The 15,960-nt window shown below is 45.5% G+C and overlaps 1 protein-coding gene across 1 annotated transcript in view; it reads left to right on the plus strand.

Moving 5' to 3' along the window:
• The window catches only part of LOC148144829 (uncharacterized), a 167,782-nt gene that overhangs the window by 122,295 nt on the left and 29,527 nt on the right, over window positions 1-15,960 (plus strand). The gene's annotated exons all lie outside the window — the stretch shown is intronic.

The raw sequence follows: 15,960 nt of genomic DNA on the forward strand, positions 1-15,960 counted from the left end.
AAAGAACTGTGGATGCTGTATATCAGAAACAAAAAACAGGAGTTGCCGGTGACCCTTCCACAGAACTGATGGTGATTGGGAAAACGTTGGTTTAGATGCAGGAGATATTGTGGGAGGAAGGCGGATGCAGTAAATGATAGATCAGGACAGAGCCCAAAGCGAGGGAAGAACTGTTGGACAGGAAAAGGAGTTGATAACGATTTGCGTGGGAGGGTGAATGGAGACTGTTCATGGCTAAGAATAGGTAGTGTGTAATGACAGACTATGTGATAACAAGACTTGGTGTGTGTGGAAGGGACGAGGATACTATGGATTTCAGGCCCAGAGGGATGTATGCTCCCCAAGTGTAATATTCGGTGCTCTTCGTTCTGCTGGTGCTGAGCTTCGCTGGGACACTACAGCAAGCCTGAGACAGAGATGTTGGCCAGGGAATAGGGTGAGGTGTGGAATTGGCAGGCAACTGGAAGCTCAGGGTCTTTTTTGCAGGCAGAACGTAGATGTTCTGTGCAGCAGTCACCCAGTTTATGCTTCGTTTTCCCCAATGTAGATGAGGCCACGTTGTGAGCAGCAAATGCAGTAGACTGGGTTGTGGGAAGTGCAGGTAAAGTGCTGCTTCATCTGAAGGTAAGTTTGGGCCCTTGGATAGTGAGTAGGGAGCAGGTAAATGGGCTGGTGTCACACATTCGGCAGTTGCAGGGGAAAGTGCCGTTGGACTATTGGGGTAGGAATGGGGTTAGGGTTGATGGGAATGAAGGAAGAGTGTACCCAAGGTATAACTCCTGCCCATTTACCTATCTGCCAAATACAGGAATTTGTTAAGTGTTTTCAAGGACATTTTCTAATTCACAATGTGGATGTACATACTGGCGAGGGTGCAAAACCTAAGGGCCAGCAACCATAATTCTATTAGCATTAGAATAGTGATTGAAAATAATATATCAGATCCAAAAGTTGAAGTTCTAAATTGGAGAAAGACTCAAGTACTAGGCAAGATCTTTCAAAAGCTGATTGGGGCAGATGTTCGCAGGTTAAAGGACTGCTGGAAAATGGGAAGCCTTCAAATATGAGATAACAAGAGTCCAGACACAGTATATTCCTGTTGGGGTGAATGGAATGGCTGGTAGGTTTAGATTAGATTAGATTAGATTAGATTACAGTGTGGAAACAGGCACTTCGGCCCAACAAGTCCACACCGACCCTCCGAAGCGCAACCCACGCAGGTTGGGGAATGCTGGATGACTAGAGAAAATGAGATAAAGAACGATGCATATATCAGGTATCGACAGAGAGATCGAGTGAATCCTTACTGTATAAAGGCAGTACGAGCATACTTAAGAAGGAAAGCATGCGGGCAAAAAGGGGACATGAGATAGCTTTGGCAAATGGAGTCATGGATAACCCAAAGTGTTTTTATATATACATTAAGGATCAAAGGATAACAAGGGAGAGAATAGGGCCCCTCAAAGATCAGCAAGGCGGCCTTTGTGTGGAGCTGCAGTAGATGGGTGTGGGGGTGGCGGTGCGGGAGACTGAACGGATATTGTGCATCAGTGTTTACTGTGGAGAAGGGCATGCAAGATATAGACTGTGAGAAAGTAGATGGTGACATGTTGAAAAAATGCCCATATTACAGATGAGAAATTGCTGGATATCTTGATATGCATAAAAGTGGATAAATCCCAAGGACCTGATCAGGAGTACCCTAGAACTCTATGGGAAACTGGGGAAGTGATTGCTGGGCCTCTTACTGAGATATTTGTATCATTAATAGTCACAGGTGAGGTGACAGAAGGCCAGAGGGTGGCTAATGTGGTGCCACTATTTAAGAAAGGTGGTAAGGAAAAGCCAGGGAACGATGGACCAGTGAACCTGACATCCGTGATGGGCAAGTTTTTGGAGAGAATCCTAAGAGGCAGGATTTACATGTATTTGGAAAGGCAAGAATTGATTAGGGATAGTCAGCATGGCTTTATGCTTGGGAAATCATGTCCCATGAACATGATTGAGTTTTTTGAAGAAGTAACAAAGTGGATTGATTAGGGCAGAGCAATGGACGTGATATCTCTGCACTTCAGGAAGGCGTTCATCAAGGTTCCTCATGGGAGACTGGTGAGCAAGGTTTAATCTCATGGCATGCAGGGTCAACTAGTCATTTGGATACAGAACTGGCTAGAAGGCAGAAGACAGATGGTGGTGACGGAGGGTTGCTTTTCAGACTGAAGGCCTGTGACCAATGGTGTATCACAAGGATTGATGCTGGGTCCGCTACTTGTTGTCATTTATATAAATGATTTGTATGAAAACGGAGGAGGTCTCGTTCGCAGGAGTTTGTAGATAACACCAAAATTGGAGGTGTAGTGGACAGCAAAGAAGGTTACCTCAGATCACAACGGGACCTTGATCAGATGCGCCAATGGGCTGAGGAATGGCAGATGGAAGTTAATGTAGATAAATATGAGGTGCTGCATTTTGGAAAAACAAATCAGAGCAGGACTTTTACACTTAATGGTAAGTTCCTTGGAAGTGTTGCTGAACAAAGGGTCCTTGGAGTTCAGGTTGACAGTTCCTTAAAAGTAGAAACGCAGGCAGATTGGATAGTAAAGAAGGCGTTTGGTGTGCTTTCCTTTGTTGGTCAGAGCATCGAGGATAGGTGTTGGGAGCTCATGTTGCCACTGTACAGAACATTGGTCAGGCCACGTTTGGAATATTGCATGTAAGTTTGGTCTGCTTCCTATCGGAAAGATGTTGTGAAACTAGAAAAGGTGCAGAGACAATTTACAAGGATGTTGCCAGGGTTGGAGGTTGGAGGGTAGGAAGGTTTTATGGGAATTTGGGCCAAGTGCTGGCAAATGGGACTAGATTAGGTTAAGATATCTGGGCTGCATGGATGAGTTGGACCGAAGGGTCTGTTTCCGTGCTGTACATCTGTGTCACTCTGTGAGACTCCATGGGATTCTCTGCCCAAGAGAGCAGTTGAGACAGCTTCATGAAGTATATTGAAGACACAGTTGGATGGGTTTTTGCATGGTAGGGGAATTAAGGGTAGTCGGGATAGTGCAGGTTGGTGGAGCTGTGATCTTAATGAATGACGGAGCAGGCTTGACCAAATGGTCTACTCCTGCTTCTGTTACTATAAATCTGTAACACTGCATTTCCCGCGGCCGGAGTTTTCCCACGGCACAAAGGAGGTTTTCTAAAGTATATTTAAACCCCTTGCTTTGCTTGAACTCAAACTACATTGACTTGGAGGAGAGTGGGATTTGCAAAGTGCCCTCCCCTCCACACGTGCCTCAACTGCAGGGCAGCTGTCCGGTCCGCCCTCCATTGTTGACGTCACAATACGAATGCAGCCCTGTCAGTTTCAGAGTGAAACTCCATCCCTCTGGGCAACATCTGGGAGCGAAGCAATGTCTCCCCCTTTCCATATACAACCCTCCAGAAGCGAGGGGGAAGGGGAGGTCGGGGTGGGTGAAACACTGTTCACTTGTAGCAACTGGAGTGTATCCAGGGAGGGAGCAGACACTCCAAAGGTGCTCAAATACTTTCTATCTCTCTTAAAGCTATTTTGCTTGCGTATTCCCTCAGTTTGGCACGTATACAGTTTGCACCCTAGAAAAGAATTGCTCCTTTCCTCATGTTCACAACTAAAAGGTTAGATTCTCAAGGAACTGAGCAGCATTTAAGGGATTGGCACATTGCTCAAAACATGTAGGCTGCCTGTGGCCTGTGGGTCGTTGATGTGATTCTCGCTTTGGGCCTTCTGGTGCGTGGGCATGCGAGAGATCCCGGGTGCAAACCTCGGGCGAGCCCTTGTTTCTTACACTGCCTTGTGCAAAAACGGCCTGTCTACAGTCTCAAAAAGCAGCTTCGTTTAACGAGATCCGACTGCCTGAATTAGGGATGGGGCAGAGCTCCCGTTACAATGAACGCGGCAAGGGCAGCACTTATTCAAAGTGAAAATGCGTTTTACTTCATACAGAGAGTGGTGGGCGTTTGGAACGCGTTGCCAACAGCGGTGGTAGAGGCAGGCACGGTCGATTCATTAAAGATGCGTCTGGATAAATGCATGAGTGGGTGGGGAGCAGAGGGATAACGATGCTTAGGAATTGACCGACAGGTTCAGACAGTACATTTGGTTCGGCTCAGGCTTGAATGGCCTGTTCCTGGGCTGTAAACTTTCTTTGTTCTTTGTTCTATATGGTGTATATCTGATATTGTTGGCTGTTGTAAAAGTTTCTGTTGTAATTATTATTCACCTTCTAATGTAGTAATGGAGTTACGTCCTTTTTTTGTCATAAGTTTTTATTTAATAGGTCAGCAGGAAGTCATTCAGCAATTTTACTGCCTTTCTTTTCTCAAGCAGCCTTAACATTTCATTTTCATATCCTTGATTCAGCTCCATTTCCAGCATCTTTGTAGGCAGTTTGTTCCATGTTATTGTCACTGAAATGAAGTTTTCCTCTATGCACAGCTAAGGCTATCTGGCTGCATGAGGGTTTTCAGGTTTCTGTGGCCTGGATAATATGTGATCAGCAGATATCTCGCAATCTACAGGAATTGCCACCAATGTTATGTTCATTAACTGTACTGACAGTGATCACTTATTTTGTGATTTTTCTTTGTAGGAAGACGTGCAGAAAGAAATCTTATAGCAAATGATACATCAACTTCTGACAGAGCCACTTGATTCATTGGGACTTGAATATCAGCAGCCATTCCAATCAAGAAGGCATGTTTGCTTTTGCTTGTTTGAGAGATTTTGGACAGTCCTGTGGCAGGAAGAATACTGAGACACCGAGTGAGAAAGATTCAGTGCGCTGACTGTGAAAAGTGCTTCAAACCATTTACTCAGCTTGGAGGAATCAAAGTCTCACCCCTCAAGGTGAGAAAGGCTATGTACCCGTTCTGTTTGTAATTTCAATCCCAGAAAACACAAGGAAAGCTCCCTCCAAAGGGGAAACCTTGGAAATGTGGGGTCTGAGGGAATGGATTCCCTTCCCCATCCCTGCTGGAAACCCACAGACGCATTCACACCGGGAGAGGCCATTCTCCTGCTCAGTGTGTAGGAAGGGTTTCAGTCGGATCAGCCATCTGCAGACGCATGAGTGAGTCCACAAGGGAGAGAAGCCATTCACGTGCTCCATGTGCGGGAGGGGTTTCACTCAGTCAGCTGCACTGCTGACCCACCAGCGGCTCCACCCTGGAGAGAGGCCGTTCACCTGCTGTATGTGCCGGAAGGGATTCACCTGCTCCTCCCACCTGAGGAGGCACCAGCGCGTTCACGTGCCATCACATGGGGATTGAAGGAGCGATGGCCGAGTGCCAAGTGCCTATGCACGAAACGTCGATTCTCCTGCTCCTTGGATGCGGCCGGACATGTGTTTTTCCAACACCACACTCTCGACTCTGATCTCCAGCATCTGCATTTTTCACCTTCTCCTCGAGAGCAAGGTTGGACTTGTCTTTTATTCACTCATTCACTCCTTGCAGCCTGTCCTTTGTTGTGGCCGAACTGCACATACATCAATGCAAGTTTCAGAAAGATTTATGCAGCTTTTTTTTTGAAAAAAAAACATTCTTCCCGACTTTAACGAAGTTTCTGAATAGATGGTTTTAGTTATTCTCAATTTTAAAAATCAGCTATTTCTCACATGCCGTGTTTCCCAGGTAAGGTCATAACCATCCATTCTCTCTCTTCCCTGAGAAAGACTTCATACAGCGATCAAAGAGGGCTGAGGCACGAGAAAGGACAATTGTGGGGGTCGGGGGCGCGGTGAGGGGGTCACTGGTGGTGGTGGAGAAGGGAGGGAAATGGACAGGGGTTCAGAGGGTTGGGGGAGAGAATAGAAGGTGCAGTGTGAGGAGAGAGAATTGGCAGGGGGCAGTGGATGGGGAGAAAATGGACAAGGGGCAGAATGTGAAGAGAGAGACAGCACAAATGCCACCTTCTCCAGGACTCGTGTCAATGTCCCACGAACTGGAACCCACTCCTCCCACATTTCTCAATATACGCATGGCTAAGGCCGTGGAACCATATCATCCCAACAGGCCATTCACACAGACCTTTCCAACAGCATCCCACTTAGATTCACTCGTTTACGCTACAGCCCTTCAGTTCCCCATGGCTATTTCCTGACGAAGGGTTTTGCCCGAAACGTCGAGTCTCCTGCTCCTTGCATGCTGCCTGACCTGCTGTGCTTTTCCAGCTCCACAATCTCGACCCTAATCTCCAGCAACTGCAGTCCTCACTTTCCCCCAGTAAGGGGTGAATGTTCTAGTCCTAGCCTTTTAGATCTTTAAAAATCTTTCCCCCACACCCTAAACCTTTACCCTCTAGTTTTGGAATACCTCTATCCAGGGGAAAAGACAGAAACGTTGAGCAGCCAAACAAAATGCAAAAGAAATAAAATGTCGAGACACAGGGAAAAAAAATCTGCAAAATAAAATAGCTTCGGCATTTTTCTCTCGTATTTGCATTTGGACGCTTATTATTTGTCATGATCGGGAGGTGCCCGTGTTGGACTAAGGTGTACGAAGTTAAAAATCACACAACACCAGATTACAGTCCAATAGGCTTGTTTGGAAGCACTAGCTTTCGGAGCGCTGCTACTTTATCAGGTGGTTGTGGAATATAAGATCGTAAGATCATAAATTCTGTGTCTTACGATGTTATACTCTACAATCAGCTGATGAAGGAGCAGGGCTCCGAAAGCTAGTGCTTCCAAATAAGTCTGTTGGACTATCACCAGGTGCTTTGTGATTTTTAACTTTAAAATTTGTAACAAATTCCTGCACACTGTGCATGCTCCGCGGTGTCAGCAAGCACTGCGCATGACCGCCAGTGTCAGCAAGCACTGCGTATACTCTTGGGAGTGCGCAGAAACGGCACGCCAGCGCCTTTCCGTGGAGCAGTGGACAAGCTTGGAGGACCGGAAGGAGTCTGGTCCTCCTGCCAATCAGAGCAGGCCATTGTGGAAATGCGGAGGTTGGACCATGAGCTCTGAAGCTGCTGTTGGTCTCTTCTCTCTGCATAAGGTTAAACTTCACCCCAGACTGTAACTTCCTTCCTCTGCCTAACATTTGTGAGTACAACAGTGTTTTTCTCACCACGTTTTCATTCTGGGGTTCAAGAGTGAACCGAGGGAGGGGCCAGACTCTGGAAAAGTTGATCCAGGTCTGTGTGTCAACTTGCAAACACATGGAAAATGCAGGACCACAATGTGAAGTTCTAGCCTTTGCAGTATAAAAAAAAGCTGAAAGGAGGTGCATTGTTTAAATGGTGATCTGTTGAGATGTGGCGAAAGTGAGATGCTGGAGATCAGAGTTGAATATTGTGGCGCTGGAAAATCACAGTAGGTCAGGCAGCAACTGAGGAGGAGGAGAGTTGACGTTTCGGGCACGAGCCCTTCATCAGGAGTGATGTGTGGATAGACCAAGAGGCCTCAGTGTTCTTCTACATCAGTCACTGCCAGTTGTCAGAAAGTGCAGCAAGCAATGAGCAAAGCAAGTGTTATATCAGCAAGAGGAATTGAGTTCAGAAGTGGGGATATCTTCCTGCAGTTAGGTCGGTTATTGAATGTATTCAAGGATGAGTTCATGTGACTTTGAAGAACAAAAAAGTTATGGGAGAAGGCAAGAAAATGGTTTTAAAACCAGTACAGAGCAGTTATAGAGTCATACAGCACAGAAACAGACCATTTAGTTGAACTAGTCCATGCTGGCGGTGTTCTGAAACTAAACTGGTCCCACCTGCCAATGATTGGCCTTTCTCCCTCCGAACCTTTCCTATTCATGTACTTATCCAAATGTCTTTTAAACATTGTAACTGTACCTGCATCCAGCAACTCCTCTGGACATTGATTCCTCAAACGAACTGCACTTTATCTTATTAAAATAAAGTGCCCCTCATGTCTTTTTAAAATATTTCTTTCTTCACCTTCAAAATTTGCTCCCTCATCTTGAACCACCCACACGAGGGAAAGAATACCTGCCGTTCACCTCATCTATACCTCTCATGATTTTATAATCCTCTCTAAGATCACCTCTCAACCTCTGATACTCCAGTGAAAAAAGTCCTAGCCTATCCATCTAGATGCAGGTATATTTATATCCAGTTATGAAGTGTTCAATACTGGCGAAAGCTGGAAAGACAAATGACCTATTCCTGCTTCCAATTCTCTCAGTGTGTCCAGGACAGCAAGAGACCATACGACATAGGCGCAGAAATTAAGCCATTTAGTCCATCAGATCTGCTCCACCATTCAATCACGGCTTATATGTTTCTCGACTCCATTTTGAAATATGGATTTTGGAAAGGCAGATCAGGGCAGGATCTACACATGTAATGGGGAGTGTTGTTGAATAAACATACCTTGGAGTGTTGGTTCATAGTGGAGTCGCAGGTAGACAGGATAGCAAAGAAGGTGTTTGGTATATTTGCTTTAATAGGTCAGTGCATTTCAATACAGATGTTGGGAGGTCATGTTGCGGCTGTACAGGATATTGATGAGGCCACTTTTGGAATACTGTATTCGGTTCTGGTTTCCCTGCTACAGGAAAAGTGTTACGAACCTTTGTAAGGATTTGGAAAGGATTTACAAGGCTATTGCCAGAGTTGGAGGGTTTGTACTATATGGAGAGGCTGAATAGGCTGAGCTGTTTTCTCTGGATCATTGGGGGCTGAGGGGTGACTTTATAGAAGTTCATAAGGAGCATGGATAGGGTGAATAGCGAAAAGTTTTTCCCCAGAGTAGGGGAGACCAAAACTAAAGGTCAGAGGTCTGAGGTGAGAGGGGAAATATTTAAAAGGAACTTTGCACAAACCTTTCTCACGCAGAGGGTGTTGTGTGTATAGAATGAGCTGCCAGAGGAAGTGGTGGAGGCTGGTATAATTAAAGCATTTCAAAAGGCATCTGGTAATAGGGAGAATTGAGAGGGGTATGGGTTATGTGATGACAAATGAGATTATGTTAATTTGGGATATCTGGTCAGCACGGACAATTTGGACTGAAGGAAAGCAGAAGAGTCATTGTGAAGACTGGACTTTCAGAGCAGCTTTCAAAGATATTTTGTCCTGACTGGGAGCAGAAGCTACAATGAAATCTTTCATTTGTGAGACAGCAACTGAGTGAGTGAGGACATTCAGGATATTGGTGGAAAGTGGGAATTTGTTGCAATGTGGAGTTGAAGTGATTTAAGTAAAGTGTGCTGAGCAGGGAGCCTAGTGAAGGGTTATGTGAGTTTTTGTTTAAACTGGTCATTTCTTTCAGCCTCCAACATTGTATTTACAATGCTGTCCATCAGTGGGAGTGGTGAATCAGCAACTGGTATCGTTAGAAGCCTTATGATTTTCAGTACTGCAGGTATAGCATTGTCTCATCAGCTTTGTAAAGATTACTGGCAGCAGCGGGAGGCGTGGGCTGGATTCACCAGAAATGATTAAGCAGTTAGATAACACATGTACAAGAGGGCAGGGTGGGACTTGTCTTTCGATTTGCAGAAGGTGGGAGGTTCTGGTTCTGTGGTCCATGGCAAACACCACTGCGGTAAGTCATAGCATCACTACAGCGTGGAAGCAGGCCATTCATCCCATCAAGTCCACACTGACCCATCCGACGAGCATGCCACCCAGACCCACCCTATCCAGTTGTTTCTATGGTGAGTGAGACGAGGTCACAAGATTAGGGGGAGTAGGTTTAAGACAGAGGAGAAGGAACTGCTTTTCCCGGAGAGTGGTGAATCATTGGAATTCTCTGCCCAAGGAAGCAGTAGAAGCAGCCATATTCAAGACATAGTTCGATGGAATTTTGTATGGTAGGTGAATTTAGGATAGTCAGGATAATGCAGGTAAGAGGAGCTGAGACGATGGATAGATGAGCCATGATCTTAATGAATGGTGGAGTAGCTCGATGGACCAAATGGCCTACTCCTGCTTCTATTACTGGGAATGTATGAACATGCATTTTTTATGGCCAATCCGTATCAAGGCAGGTGAGCAATGTAGTGATGTGGAAATGAACATTAGAGAATGATAGAAAGGGACACGGAAAGTAAATGTCCCAGTCCAAAGATGTGCAGGTCAGGTCAAATGACCATGCTAAATTGTCCATAGTGTTAGGTTCATTAATCAGAAAGAAATGGGTCTGGGAGGGTTACTCTTCAGGGTGTCGGTGTGGACTTGTTGGGCCGAAGGGCCTGTTTCCACACTGTAGGGAATCTAATCTCATCAATCAAAACTGGATTCTACAGAACACAAGAATTGAAACTGAAGACTGTATGGCTGAATGTGTGCTGCAATGTAACAAAACTGAATGAATTGACTGCACACATTGAAGAGAATAATGCTGATCTGAGACTCCTTACAGGGACATGGCTTCAGGATGACAAGGATTGGATCTGAATATTGAGGGGGTACGTGGCATTCAAGTTGAATAGGAAGCGAGGTAAAGGTCGAGGGTTGGCACTGCTAATCAAAGCACTAATAACATGGTACTCTGGTGTCAGCTCGGATTTCAGGTCCTGATTTCTCTGTCCTCTTCTCCCTGTTCCCAGAGAAAGATGTTGTCTGTTCTCAGCTCAGCTGGCTTTCTGCTGAAACTTTGAGCCCCTTTTACACCTTCCAGAGCAATAAAACATTCAGTCGATCAAGGCCCAATCCACAATATTCTCAGCCTGACAACCATCCAGACTGAGAGAGTCATCGGAGCAGGAAATAAAACAAGAAAAATGAAACAAAATGAGACATAAATGCACATTTGGTGCTTAAAGTGTGTTCATTAGATAGTAAACCAGAATTAGGGGTGTCCCAGGATACTTATCGTCCCCTACTGGAGGAATTCTCTCTCCCTAACAATATTTACATCAACAAAAATAAAGCATCTGTTATCAAATAGACATAGAGATATAAAGCACGGAAATAAACGTTTTGATCCAACACATCCATGCTGACAAGATGTCCTAATTAAATCTAGTGTCCCATTTGCCAGCATTTGGCCCATATCCCTCCAAACCTTTCCTATTCACACACCCATCCAGATACCTTTTAAATGTTTTAATTGTACCAGCCTCCACCACTTCCTCTAGCGTATTTACCCTATCCGTGCCCCTCATGATTTTATAAATGTCCATAAGATCAGCCCTCAGCCTCTGACACTCCAGGGAAGCATCCCCATCCTATTCAGGCTCTCCTTATACCACAAACCCTCCAACCCTGGCGACATCCTTATCAATCTTTTCTGCACACTTTCAAGTTTCACAACATCGTTCCTATCCTACAGTAGGGAGACCAGAATCGAATGCAAGAATCGAAAAGTGGGCGAACCAATGTCTTGTACAGCTACAACATGACCTCCCAAATCCTGTACTCAATGCATTCAACGAGTCAAATGGCCTCTTTCTGCACTGCAGCGATTTAATGATTTGATTTTGTATCAGATTCAATTTCAGTCACTATCTCTGGTTTATGGTATGTCAGGTTGGGATCACTGGTACCAGAATTGCTTGCAATACTCCAAGCGTAGCCTAACCAATGTCTTCTACAGTCGCAACATGACCTCCCGACTCCTGCACTCAGTGCACTGACCAATAAAGGCAAGCATATCAAACACCTTCTTCACTATTCTGTCTATGTGCGATTCCCCTTTCAAGGAATTATGAACTTACCATCGAGTCATACAGCATGGTCATGGACCTTTGGTCCAACCAGTCCATGCCAACCATAATCCCAAACTAAATCAGTCTCTCCTGCCTGCTGTTGGCCTGTATCCCTCCAAACCTTTCCTATTCATGTACTAAAACAAATGTCTTTTTATTGTACCCGCATCCACCGCTTCCTGAGGAGGTTCATTCCACACATCAACCACCCTCTGTGTAAAATTCGTATTTGAATGGCAAACATGAGGTTGAAATGAAATGGTTCATTAAAATAAACAGCTTCTACCAAACCCCCTACAGCAGGAATGGTAGCAACTCCAACTCTGGAATCTCTCAAATCGATATTTCCATGGAGTGGAGGGGGGAGTAAGGTGTTGGATTCACAGAGGTGGGGGTTTTCTGAGTGTGTAAAGCTAAAATTATACCCTGTGCTTTGCTTGAACTCAAACTGCATTGACGTGGAGGAGAGCGAAAGGAGTTTGCAAAGTGTCCTCCCCTCCCAATGTGCCCTCCCTCCCCCATTGTGGACGTCTCAACGTGGAGGTAGCCCTGTCAATTTCAGAGTGAAACTCCCTCTCTCCGGGCAACATCTGGGAGCATAGCAACGTCTCCCCCTTTCTATTCCTCATCCTGGGAGGGGGAGAGAGAGAGGCGTGGGTGGGGGGTTGTGTTGGGTGGAGACTGTTCACTTGTAGCAACTGGAGTGACTCCATGGAGGGAGCAGGCTCTCCAAAGGTGCTCGGATGCTCTCTGTCCCTCTCAAAGACATTTTCCTTGTGTATTCCCTCGGTTTGGCATGTATAGAGTTTGTACCCTGGAAAAGGTTTACTTCTTTCCTCATGTTCAAAATTATAAGGGTAGTTTCTCATGGAACTGAGCAGTATTTAAGTGATTGGCACATTGATTTCAAATGTAGACATCTGTTGCTTCATATGGTGTATATCTGATATTGTTGGCTGTTATAAAAACTTTGTGGCTGTGAGTTTTCACCTTCTAATGCAGAAATAGAGTTACGTTCTATATCTCTCTTCTCTTTTGTATTTACTAGGACAGCAGGAAGTCATTCAGTAACTTCACTGGCTTTATTTTCCCAAGCAGTCTTGACATTTCATTATCATTTTCGTGATTCAGCTCCATTTCCAGCACCTTTGTCGACAGCTTGTTCAAGGTTATTGCGATCTAAATTAAGTTTTCCTCCAAACATACTGAAGGCTATCTTGTTGCATGAGGGTTTTCTGCGTCCTGCATAATATATGGTCAGCACTCATCTGGCAATATACAGGAATTGCCACCGATATTATGTTCATTTAACAGTACTGACAGTGATCACTCAATTTGTGATTTTTTTTTTGGAGGAAGACATGCAGAAAGAAATCTGAAAACAAATGATACGTCATCTTCTGACAGAGCCACTTGAATCATTGGGGCTTGAATATCAGCAGCCATTCAATTCAAAAAGAAATGTTTGCTTTTGTCTGTGTGAGAGATTTTGAACACTGGTATGGCAGGAACAATACTGAGACACCCGAGTGAGGGAGATTCAGTACACTGTCTGTGAAAAATGCGTCAAACAATTTACTCAGCTTGGGGGATCAAAATCTCATCCCTCACAGTGGGGAGAGACTATGTATCCATTCTGTTTTGAATTTCAAACCCAGCGCGACACAAAGAATGCTCCCCTCATGGGGAAACCATGGAAATGTTGCGACTTTGGGAAAGGGTTCCCTTCCCCATTGGGGCTAGACACCCACAGACGCGTTCTCACTGGGGAGACGCTGTTCTCCTGCTCAGTATGTGGGAAAGGATTCAGTTGGCTGTACAGCCTGCAGACACACCAGCGAGTTCACACCAGGGAGAGGCCGTTCATCTGCCACCATTGTGGGAGATGATTCATTCAGTCGTCCCACCTGCAGACACACCAGCAGGTTCAAAGTAGGGAGAGCCCGTTCTCCTGCTCTCTGTGTGGGCAGCGATTCATCGATGCATCCCACGTCCTGAAACACCAGCGGGTTCACCTGGGGGAGAGGCCGTTCACCTGCTCTGAGTGCAGGAACGGATTTGTCGATTCTTACACCCTGTTGACCCACCAGCAGGTCCACGTCGGAGAGGCGCTGTTCACCTTCTCTAAGTGCGAGAAGAGCTTCAGTCATGTGGGCAACTTGTAGAGGCACCAGCCGATCTACACCAGGGAGAGGCCGTTCACATGCTCTGTGTGCGGGAAGGGGTTCACTCAGACATCGACACTGTAATCTACCAAAGGGTCCATATCATGGAGAGGGCGTTCATCTGCTCTCAGTTTGGAAAGGGCTTCACCCGTTCTTCCCACCTGCAGAGCCACCAGCGAGTTCTGGAATTGTTTGAGGATGTAACTCTGAAGATGGACAAGGGAGATCCAGTGGATGTCGTGTACCTGGACTTTCAGAAAGCCTTCGATAAAGTCCCACATAGGAGGTTAGTGAGCAAAAGTAGGGCGCATGGTATTGGGGGCAAAGTACTGACTTGGACTGAAAATTGGTTGGCTGACAGGAAACAAAGACGAGTGATAAATGGCTCCCTTTCAGAATGACAGGCGGTGACTAGTGGACTACTGCATGGATCAGTGCTGGGTCCGCAGCTTTTTACTACAGATATTAATGATATAGAAGATGGTATTAATAGTCACATTAGCAAATTTGCTGATGATACAAAGCTGGGTGGCAGGGTGAAATGTGAGGAGGATGTTAGGAGATTACAGGGTGACCTGGACAGGTTAGGTGAGTGGACAGATGCATGGCAGATGCAGTTTAATGCATGGTTATCCACTTTGGTGGCTAGAACAGGAAGGCAGATTACTACCTAAATGGAGTCAAGTTAGGTAAAGGGGCAATACAAAGAAATCTGGGTGTTCTTGTACACCAGTCAATGAAGGCAAGCATGCAGGTACAGCAGGTAGTGAAGAAAGCTAATAGCATGCTGGCCTTCATAACAAGAGGGATTGAGTATAGAAGCAAAGAGTTTCTTCTGCAGCTGTACAGGGCCCTGGTGAGACCGCAACTGGAATATTGTGTGCAGTTCTGGTCTCCAAATTTGAGGAAAGACATTCTGCCTATTGAGGGAGTGCAGAGTAGGTTGACGAGGTCAATTCCTTGAATGGCAGGACTATCTTATGTTGAAAGATTGGAGCGACTGTGCTTGTATATCCTTGAGTTTAGAAGACCGAGGCGGATCTGATTGAGATGTATAAGAGTATTAAAAGATTGGACACTCTGGAAGCAGGAAACGTGTTTCCGCTGATGGGTGAGTCCCGAACCAGAGGACGCAGCTTAAAAATAAGGAGTAGACCATTTAGGACAGAGATGAGGAGAAACGTCTTCACCCAGAGAGTGGTGGGTGTGTGGAATGCTGTGCCCCAGAAGGCAGTGGAGGCCAGTCTCTGGATTTGTTTAAGAAAGTGTTGGATAGAGCTCTCAAGGATAGTGGAATCAAGGGTTTGGAGATAAGGCAGGAACAGGATACTAATTGAGGATGATCAGCCATGATCATAACGAATGGTGGTGCAGGCTCGAAGGGCAGAGTGGCCTACTCCTGCACCTATTGTCTATTGAGTTCATGTGCCATGCAGGGGGATTGAAGGAGCGATGGCCGGGTGCCATTATCGACTGGACTATCAACCCATTTCCGGGAATTCCCGGGGTTTGAATCTCGCCGAGGCAGATGGTGGGATTGGAATTCGGTCAGAAATTTGGAGTTCTGAATCTAATAATGAAACCATTTTTGGGGAGAGAAACTGCCATCTAATTCACTCATGTCCCTTTTAGGAAAGGAAACTGCCATTGTGGGAAAGGATTCACTCAGTCATCTCAACTGCATCCTTTATCCGGTCTGACCTACACCTGACTCCAGACCCACAGCAGCATGGTTGACTCTTGACTGCCCCCACTCCATGTCAAATGAGTGGGAGTAACTTAAATGGATACAGTGTGTGGGTTGAAATTGCTGAGTGAGGCAATACTTCCTTTAGCTTAAGGCTGTACCAAGGATCCAAATATAAAGGGACAACTCGGCGTGACCAACAGTAAAGGAAGTGGAGTTGGGAGGAGTGTGTGAGCTTTGAGCTGTTTAAAACAAAAGCTTCTTTTCATACACTTTTTTTTTTGCTGGGGTGATCTGAAGCTGTAACAAAGTTGGGTGGCAATAAATGTTACTTAAACTTAACCCCAGTCTCAGACTGTCAATGAAAGCTATGAGATCCAATAGGTTTTTGTTTTAAAGCTGCTCACTCCTTTCAACCTCTTGCACTAAGTTTCCATTATCATGCATCAGAAGGAG

The sequence above is a fragment of the Chiloscyllium plagiosum genome, unplaced genomic scaffold (genome assembly GCF_037043375.1).
Source record: "Chiloscyllium plagiosum isolate Xiang-an unplaced genomic scaffold, Cpla_swu_hap1 HiC_scaffold_27, whole genome shotgun sequence".
In the NCBI taxonomy this organism is placed as follows: Eukaryota; Metazoa; Chordata; class Chondrichthyes; order Orectolobiformes; family Hemiscylliidae; genus Chiloscyllium; species Chiloscyllium plagiosum.